Source organism: Monopterus albus, unplaced genomic scaffold (assembly GCF_001952655.1).
Source record: "Monopterus albus unplaced genomic scaffold, M_albus_1.0 scaffold105.1, whole genome shotgun sequence".
Lineage (NCBI taxonomy): Eukaryota > Metazoa > Chordata > Actinopteri > Synbranchiformes > Synbranchidae > Monopterus > Monopterus albus.
In genome coordinates this window covers 2,790,684-2,800,570 of record NW_018127985.1, presented here as the reverse complement: position 1 = coordinate 2,800,570, position 9,887 = coordinate 2,790,684, and the positions used below count along the sequence as shown (strand labels likewise).

At 40.6% G+C, this 9,887-nt stretch overlaps 1 protein-coding gene across 2 annotated transcripts in view; it reads left to right on the top strand.

The window, feature by feature from the left end:
- Positions 1-663: 663 nt before the first annotated feature.
- The window catches only part of baiap3 (BAI1 associated protein 3), a 40,191-nt gene continuing 30,967 nt past the window's right edge, over positions 664-9,887 (top strand). For both annotated transcript variants that reach the window (XR_002275714.1, XM_020610520.1), the window contains exon 1: positions 664-928. The gene's annotated coding sequence lies outside the window, so the exon portion shown is untranslated. The remainder of the gene's footprint in view (positions 929-9,887) is intronic.

The following is a 9,887-nucleotide window of genomic DNA, read 5'->3' as shown; positions in this document are numbered from 1 at the left end:
GAGAGGAGCCAGCTGAGGTGGCTCGGGCATCTGTTTCGGATGCCTCCTGGGCGCCTTCCTAGGGAGGTGTTCTGGGCATGTCCCACCGGGAGGAGGTCCCGGGGAAGACCCAGGACACGCTGGAGGGACTATGTCTCTCAGCTGGCCTGGGAACACCTCAGCGTTCCCCCGGAGGAGCTGGAGGAAGTGTCTGGAGAGAGGGAAGTCTGGGCATCTTTGCTTAGACTGCTGCCCCCGCGACCTGGTCCTGGATAAGTGGAGGAAAATTGATGGATGGATGCCTAATACTATTGTAATATGTTTAGTATTTATTTGTTATAGCCTGCACTTACATCACCACTATTTATACTTAATAGCCCATGAAATGATAGCCTATGAGTAGCCTATACCTTGAAAAAAAGTCATACTTTTCATTTAGAAACAGCACAGACATAACAAATAAACTAGGCTAAGTTTATGTAGCAGAAAAACAGCAAGAAGCTAGGCTATAGGATATTTTTAATTTAAAAAATGGGTTTAATTATTAGTTGTCACACAGTTCTCCCCCGTCACGTCAAAATTACTATTTTTTCTTAATAAAAATTTGTATACCCAGTTGCATTTGGTCTGCACATTTTAGGTCGAGAGTCACCTCGAAGTTGCAATATTTCCCACTGTAGTCCAGGTCAGTGAAGTATAGATACACTTCCTATGGCCATATTTGGGTGAGCGTGAGCTCAGAAGCATTTCGAAGGACGAAAATGAGCTTTTGTCTCACAAGAAATATCACAAGAAAAATATCCAAACGTTGTTTTCACATAAGCCGACTGCGTCACGTTTCCAGAAGACAACAGCGTCCTTTTGCACTGACCTGAGGTTTGATTCACAGGAACTCTGACACACGCAGCTGCAAAAACATTTCACACTGGAAAACTGTCAGCAGACACAGGTGAGCTGGATTTTTTTTTTTAAACCATGTAACCGCATGAAGAGTCACCTTTTTAGTATAGAATAATTAAAGCAAAAGCATGCATCGGCGGCGCCGGGTCATACTGACATTAATGAAGACGTTGATTAATTGGCACCTGTTGATCTGAATTCACAATAGTTAGAAATCATTTGATTTGATCATTTTTGACGAAGTTCTGTTGGTATTCAGAAAATAACAGTGTTTGAATGATTATATGGCTGATTTATTACGAATCCCGTGAGCATTTGCAGCCCAGAGATCCGACTTGTTCCACTTTTTGTGCGAAGAAAGATCATAAATGCTGTGCAATCTGCCTGCCTTATGGCTAAAAGTTCCCCTTCTGTTCATCATAAACATCTTACTCATGATGCTGGAAACCTGATCAGTAGCTGAAGTTGCTTCTGTTTGCTCAGAGTGAAACCAGATTAAGGCAGACTAGACTGACACACATTCTAGAAATCCATTTAAGTAAAATGTTACATAATGTTGGCTTGACTAAAACTCTGACAGGTGGACAAGATTGTATGGCTCTCACAAGTAGTTGACAAATCGTTTTACTGTATTTGTGTGTTGTTTGTAAATTCCTTCCAGTTATCACGCGTGTTATTTAGCACATCTCTAAAGCTAGAAACGCCCCATACCCCATTAGGAATTAAAACACACACACACACACACACACACACACACAGGTGCAACAGAGCAGCATCACACCAGATAAAGACAAAGCATGAAGTTGGCATTGAACATATTTCACTTATGAGCCCTGGTCACAAACATCTTGAATGCACTGTTTGAAACATTTAGAGTTAGAAGCAGTGCTTTGTTCTTGCCTACAAGTTTCCGACAATAAGTTATATTTCTTATGAAAATAAAGGCGAGGTTAGACCTTGTGGTCTTGATGTGCCTCTAACCCCTTTAGCAGTTGACGCATAATACGTGCTGTGCTTCAAACTGTGTATGAATCAATCTCATGCTCTGAAGGTGCCCATGGAGTGACTTCTCTCTCTGTGTCACACAGAAATACACAGATATCTCTGCTAGAATCATATTTTCCCCCAGTTACAGCAACAGCAATTCTGAGGCTGAATTTTACCTGTGCTTTTAATGTTGACAATGATGACATGTGCATAACAAAATGGATTACGTTTCATTATTCATCGACTGCACAAAACTAGTCTAATACGAAAGAAGCTCTTGGTTGTGCATAATAAAAATATAACTGAATGTTTGAATACTGTAGAAACCACATTTGTCAGCGTTTTTTGTTGTTTAAATATGTGGGTTTCTCCTCTTATCTTAAGAAGATGCCTGGTGGAGGTCATAGCTCCACTTTATGCTAATCTTTGAGTCCATTAGTCATTAATTAATCATTACTCTTAATTATTATACAGGAGATGGTGGTCATTACTTAGAAACCTGTCCATAAAGGAGCAGCTTCCCCAGTGTTTTCCTCTTGCCACACATCGAAAGAGACATGAAAACATAAAACAGTTATGGTAATGCTGTACAAATATAGCACTGTTGTTGTTCTGTTCGGAAGTACACCATTAATTATAGCATGTGTGAGCAGTTGTATGGCTTAAAAGCATCATTTGTGCTGTAGCACAGTGTCTCATCAATGCAGATTGATATTTTTTTTGCGTAAACTATGGAGCTGGTTATTGCATCTGCATAAAGACTCAGTGGCTGCTATTTTTGACAGCAGTGTTGCTGCTGGAATGTTTTCGGGGTGACAAAAGATGTATTATCTATGGTATAATAAGCAAGGATTTGTGCCATTGTTTAAGTTTTATATTTTGTGTGTGGCTGTCAGTGATTTCTGCTGCTTGGCAGCGGTGCAGACGCCCTTTACAAAAGCTCACAACTGCCAGTTCCTGGGATTTTCTCTGGCAATCAATTTCCAAGCCAAAGTGGCTGTCATGTGCCTCGACAACACAGACGCCGGGAGCTTTGGGGAATAGGAGAGTTGATGCACTGCATTTGTGTTGCTGGATTATACAGTATAGATGACAGTGATGTCCACATGTTTCAACACTCAATCCACTACAAAGCTTGTTAAAGATTTGACACACAAAACTGGCAGTTTGATCCATTTAGCTCATATGTCCCTAAGGGCTGGTCACATAACAACATTGATTGCCGATGATGAGGTTCTTTGTTCAGCGTTAAAGGTTATGATGATCATTCTTTTAAGCCATACTACAGACTAATCTATTTGCAGTTATGATTTGAATGTGTGTTCCCTTGGGCTGATGTGATTAAATTAACTTCTGAGAAACACGGAGGTCAAAACATGAAAGTCTTGTTTGATTGAATCGCATACAACTGTCAATGTCATCATAAGAGGAGATGGTTAATATTTTCCTTTCATTTTTGAGTCTCACGAGGAATGCAATGAATTAAATGCATGTTCCTAATTACATTAATTATAAGCCAAAGAAATGTGGAAAATCCCAACCCCTTCCACGTCTCTATCTCTGCCTGTCTCCCCCCTTTGAAGCACCCAACACCACTCAAAAGGATGAAGCATTTAGGCTCAAACACACTTGGAGAAGTGCTCAACGGCAAAAGAGCACTGCCTTATAAAGGTGCGTTATTGAAAAGCACACAAAGACTAATCTTTAGGTGACTGAAGCTGCTAATGACGTACTGCAGCAGAACACATTGTAAACCTTATTACTTTATTGATCTGCTACAGTTTGTTTCATTTGGAGACATCAGACATGTAGGTGAGGAAGTGTTTTATATGCACCTGGATTACAAGTGTCTCATAGAATTGTCTCCGTAACAGTTTTGTTATGGGATGAAGTGACAAGACTGTGGCCTGAATGTCCATGTGTTGCTGCATTAACAAATTACACATTATAACACGTTAGAACATTATGGGTCTTTTTTTCAGCCTTTGTGGAATTCCATTTACCTGTATTTACCAGCTCTTTTTCCTCTGCTGTTACCATAGAGACACTCCAGCCCTATCAGCTAGGCGCCTTTGGCTGCCGGGCTCATTGGCTCTCACAGGAGAGAGACACTGGTGAGCAAGTGTTTCCTTGGCATGACTTCGGCACCAATGTAGCGAGAAAGGCATTTACTTGGCTTTGACAGTGTTTCCTTGGCAGCCAGAGCCCCACCGACAGTGGCACGTCAACCCGTTTTGTCACTATGGGTTGACAGCTGAGAAATGTGAAATCCAGTTGGGAGAGATCCACTCCTGTAATTGAAATGAGTTCACCTGGGAGACAGCTGCTCTGTGATTCCTATCAGCAGTCCAAGCTTACCAGCCTGTATGTAGTGGATATGATGTGATGCCAGAGCAGGGTTTTAGGCTCCTTTTCTTTTGGCAGTTTTTTTTTTTTTTTTTGTAAATGACACCATAATTTGAAGTTGAAAAACATATTTTCTGTTCACCACAGTGAGCATCCATGCGTCAGGTGTTTTGGCTGCTCAGCCTTCTAAAGAGGTCATGAAGAGAGCATAACACTGCTCAACAGAAGAGCACGAAACAGTGAGCAGCCTCTGTTCAGTTATAAAATGTACATAAATGCAGTTTTGTTTTAGCAGTCACTGTAGAAACCTAAGAATCTGAACTTTCCACTGCTACAATATTACATAAAACCCATAGTTTAGATACAAAATAAAACCATCTAATGCTGCTAATAATAATGACAAAATCAACTAATTTTTCATTCAATATTTTTTCTTTTTGTCTTACCATTATCACAGAGCATAGTTGTTACAGTATACCAAACATTTAATATGATTATTTTCTCCTGAAGCTAGACCGCTCACCCAGATGGGAGCTGAGGTAATGTGGCTCTGTGGGTGAATCATACACATAAGAACTTTAATAACATCCCAAATAATGCTACAAGGGCTATGAGAATACAAAGCTAAATTGAGACAGGAATATGAAGCTAGAGGGAGCTGCAACATCTGTGGTCAACTCCCTGAAGGTATAGTTGGCGTTCCTGGAAAAAACCAGCAAGACCAGCAAGAGGAAGCTCGCCAGCTGAAGAAATCCTGCCCTTTCGTTCTGACTTCTCTCCAAAGCCACCTCTCCAAAACACAATGCACACTGCAAAGCTACTTAGAGATTTCAGGAAAATAACAAATCCCCTCCAAACAAAACAAGACCAATCATTACCTGTCCAGCAGAAATATGGCCACTATAGCGTCACTTTTCAGCCTCTTTTGTTCTCTCAGTTGTCGCCATCTTTCAAAAGCCACACTAATGGTAATTCTGGTTTTACTTCTTGCAGCATCCAGCTTCCTTTTCAGTTGTAACTTTCTTGAACGTGTTCTCCGTTTGAGCTGAAAAGCTGCTGTGGGTACCTTCTCTGCTATAGCTTGCTAGCTATTAAAACAGAGCAGCAACACATCTGCCTGCTGGGCCTTGTGGGAGACTCCTGGCTCACACAATGAGTGCAAGGACAGAGTCCGTGCAAGCAGGAAGTTAGACTGACAGGCAGGTAGGCAGTCTAATGGTTTTGATCAGACCGAATAAAATTACTGGTCAGGCTTTTTTCAGCTCTGCTGCCACTAAGGGTGGGCTTTTTCTTCATGTTCTCAGTGCATTATGTACAAAAGACTCTTCTAAAATGAATCACCAACCCTACCTTTAAGAAGGAGAAATTCACCAAGGTAATACCAAATGTAGAGTTGTAGAGTCTTTTAGCACAGTTGTCAGAGGAACAGGGTCAGGATGTACACTGTAATGCACAGGACCTCCAAGACAAAGCCTCCTTCAGCACAGCTAGCAAAGTTGAAAGCACCGGGGAAGAAGATTATGAGCAGAAATCATGTGAACCTAACACCAGCAGCAGACTGTAGGTGGGCACATCTCTAAAAGGAGATGCAGTGAATATGATAAAGGCCATGGCTGAACTTGGGTACCGTTTATGTCAAGAAACCTTTTGGCCCCAGCAGATGACAGAGACAAGTCATAGAATTGAGGAGACAGTGGAATAGAACAGGACAAACAACACAGAAAACAGCCCTGAAACATTTTTGTGCTGAGCTGCAGAGAAGCCTGCTTGAGCTTCGCAAAGCAGAGACTGCCTGTAGAAAGCAAAGAGAATAAGCATGACAAAGAAGAGCCTTCTTTAGCAACCCCTTCAAGTCGACAGATGATCTCATAGGAAAACCTCAGTGTGGGGTTCTGGTATGTTTGAAGGAGAGGGGAGCCCCTGGTGATCTAAACAGTGATGATCCTTTGGGGGCACATGCCCCTTCTGGCGTCAGTACCAAAGACGCACATATATTGATATATGTCACACTTTAGTATTAATTTTGGCACCTGAATTTCCTTAGGTTTTAGGCATAGCCTAAAAAAAACGCATATTAGTTTTTGTTTTTAGATTTTTAATAGTTTAAGTCAACAACAGCTAAAGACGTTTTAGTCCAGTTTCTCCACACACACAGTGTCCGTGATGTCTGTGTGCATCTGCTCTGCAAAGCAACATGTGTTTTAGAAAATGGCTTCGCTCATATTTGGACTAAAATTCTGTTCACTGGGTTTAGCTTGAAAAGTAAACTGTGAGAGCACATTAATACAGTGAGGTTTCTTTTGCCATGCATCATATAGGAATATTTAGATGGTTGACTGCCCACAATAATTCTGGAACTGACCTACTGGCTGCTGCATTTTCCTAGTTTGCATAATTCTCAGTGCGTTCTAGATGAGTGTAGTTCATAAATCCCTTTCTGCCAAGGAGCAGCTTTCAAATGACAGAGACAGAATGTTACTGAATCTAAGACTCTTCTTTTTAACAGTAGTGCAGTAGGTCAAGTGGTTAAACCAACATTTGAGCAAAAGAGATTGTAGGTGGTGTGGGAAGCTGTTATGTTTATCAGGACCCACAGTTTGTAATTCAACATATGCAGCAGGTTAAGACTTTGCATTAAGATGGCCATTACCTATTTATCCATATTTCACTATTTGGTTAAATTTTTATTCAGTGAAGAATGGTGTTTAGCATTTCACCTTATCAAATTATACTTTTAATTTAGTTTTAATCTCATATTTGTTGTGAAAAATAGGTTGTCAGCTAACATTTTTCACCACAAGTTTAACTGATGAAATTAAAATGGCCCCTAGTCCATCGGGCACAACCTTTACAAAAGCTGCCTTCAGCTTGTGCTAGAAGAATAATCAAGAACCCTGACAGTGGGGACTGGCAGGGAGCTGCTTTGTCCCCGAAGAAGATCTCTCTGTTGAATGTCAAAGAAAAGACATTTGGGTCTATCACTGCCAAAAGGTTAGCCTGGGCTAAATTGTATTTGCTGGGTAATTAATCCATTGTTTAGAGTGTCCACAAAGGAGGAGTTCAAGGGTACTCCAATCTAGCTCTAGTGATAAGGCAACTAATCAAGGAAACCAAGACGAACAACAAGGGATCAGGTACCTTTGGAAGAACTATGGGAGAGGTAGTGCTGTGTAAAAAATGGCTGTCAACTCCAATCTCAGACATTGAGCATATGAAAAGACATTGCAATGACAGCTGGGTCTCAGAGACCACAGAGGAAAGTAATGCCTCATTTTCTGAACATGTCATTAGTTCAAAATTATGTTAATAACCAATCCTCATAAAATTAGGAAAACTCATAGAGTACCAAGATGATAAAACAATGTTAACTGTATTTTCTTGTGTTGAATAAAACAATGTTAACTGTATTTTCTTGTCTTGAGAATTTGCTCTGACTCTTTGCTATGACTCTGTCATATCTGAGATAATTTGAAATTTCAGACAGTCCCAAAAGGAATGCAAGCCTAACTCCACTGGCACAGGTGAAAAACAGTCTCTCTTGGCAGCTTGGCGGGTGTTTTTCCCCCCTGTGCTGTGGATAAATATAAGTATCTAAACTTAGCCATTATACTTTCATGTTTATGACATATTTCCAATGCTGGTACAATGGAGATTGACAGCACAAGCCATCAACAACTCTGAGCTTTATACGGAGTCAAAAAGCCTCTTTCAAGACTTGTGTTTTAGCAATGGTATTCAAAAAGCATAGAAGAATCCATCCATCATACATGAAGCAGGTACTTACAGTATGCCTCAGAGGGCTGGATTTTCCTGCCAGCACAAAGCTGGCGTAACTTCAAATGCAGTCTTGATGCAGTTTTTCTTGGGGCTTTTTTCTTTTTTTGCACATTGGCATGTTTGGTATTTTCCTGCCATGAATGAATGCACTTACACTGAGGTGGGAGGAGAGTTGCAGCTGTTTATGCTGATTAGGCAGCTCAGTGCAGTTTTGTGCTCACGTTGACCCGGAATTAGTGATGGGAATAGCAGCTCTTTGAATGGAGCCAACTCTTATGGTGCTGTTCCTTTCATAAAGTCATTCAAAAGAATGGCTTATAGTTTCTTTTTTTCTATTTTTGTGGTGTTATCTACACACTGAAGTGCACCCAGTTTCAGGTCTGTCGGTTTGGCTGAGGGCGGGGCTTAGCGAGGCCACATAGAATCCTTCCTGCAGGGTTGTGTGGAGACATGGCCTTGTGCTTCTGAAACACCGTGAACAATCTGAAAATAATTTTTTTATTTCTCTGATTTATGCCTAGTGCCACTCCCTCTCTTCATTCATTCTCTAGGTGAATCCCAATTCCCTTGTTTAATTGTTCCTAAGATGCAAGTAACAGACGCAAGTGAGGAAAGTGGGATTCATCTTAAAACTCTCTCAACCAGCACTGCTTTCTCTGTCATTTAGTGAAGTAGATTTAAAACAGGCAGTGAAATATGGGCACAACGATAAAAAGAACGGCTCTCTGTTGAATAGAATTGGATCGTTCATGAATGTGACATCACATGGTATGGCATTCAATTAGGTGTTTTGATTTTTCTGCACATGTAGTGAATTGACAATAAAAATCTTTGATCTTGATCTTGATCTCTACCCAGAACAGCACCTACAGTAACCCCTGCTCAGATCATCTCTTGTGGCAGATGCAGGTGCACTGCAATTTTCCTGACAACAGTCTAGGCTAGGAAGCAGGAGAACAGCTACACAAACATATTTTATTGGCCACACCAACTTAAAATAAACCTTAAACTGATCAGCTGGAATTCACTGTGAACAATTTATTGTAAAATTATATGAATTATGTGGTTTAAATAGATTATTTTCAAATAAAATACATGAACCGGTCCTCAGTATGTGGCTATATGAATATGGTCAAACAGTTTGTAAGTATGATCATTGCACCATCTGTCATGATGTCATAGGATACAGTGATATAATTACTCTATGTAACTGCTGCTGGTTACAGGTTAACAGTCTTTTTTTCTCCCATTAACAAAAGCTGGTGAGTCATATCAGCACACTGCTAAGTGAATATTTACAGTGGGTACGGAAAGTATTCAGACCCCCTTAAATTTTTCCCTCTTTGTTATATTGCAGCCATATGCTAAAATCATTTAAGTTCATTTTTTTCCTCATTAATGTACACACAGCACCCCATATTGACAGAAAAACACAGACTTTTTGACATTTTTGCAGATTTATTAAAAAAGAAAAACTGAAATATCACATGGTCATAAGTATTCAGACCCTTTGCTGTGACACTCATATATTTAACTTAGGTGCTGTCCATTTCTTCTGATCATCCCAGAGATGGTTCTACACCTTCATTTGAGTCCAGCTGTGTTTGATTATACTGATTGGACGTGATTAGGAAAAGCCACACACCTGTCTATATAAGACCCTACAGCTCACAGTGCATGTCAGAGCAAATGAGAATCATGAGGTCAAAGGAACTGCCTGAAGAGCTCAGAGACAGAATTGTGGCAAAGCACAGATCTGGCCAAGGTTACAAAAAAATTTCTGCTGCACTTAAGGTTCCTAAGAGCACAGTGGCCTCCATAATCCTTAAATGGAAGACGTTTGGGACGACCAGAACCCTTCCTAGAGCTGGCCATCCGGCCAAACTGAGCTATCGGGG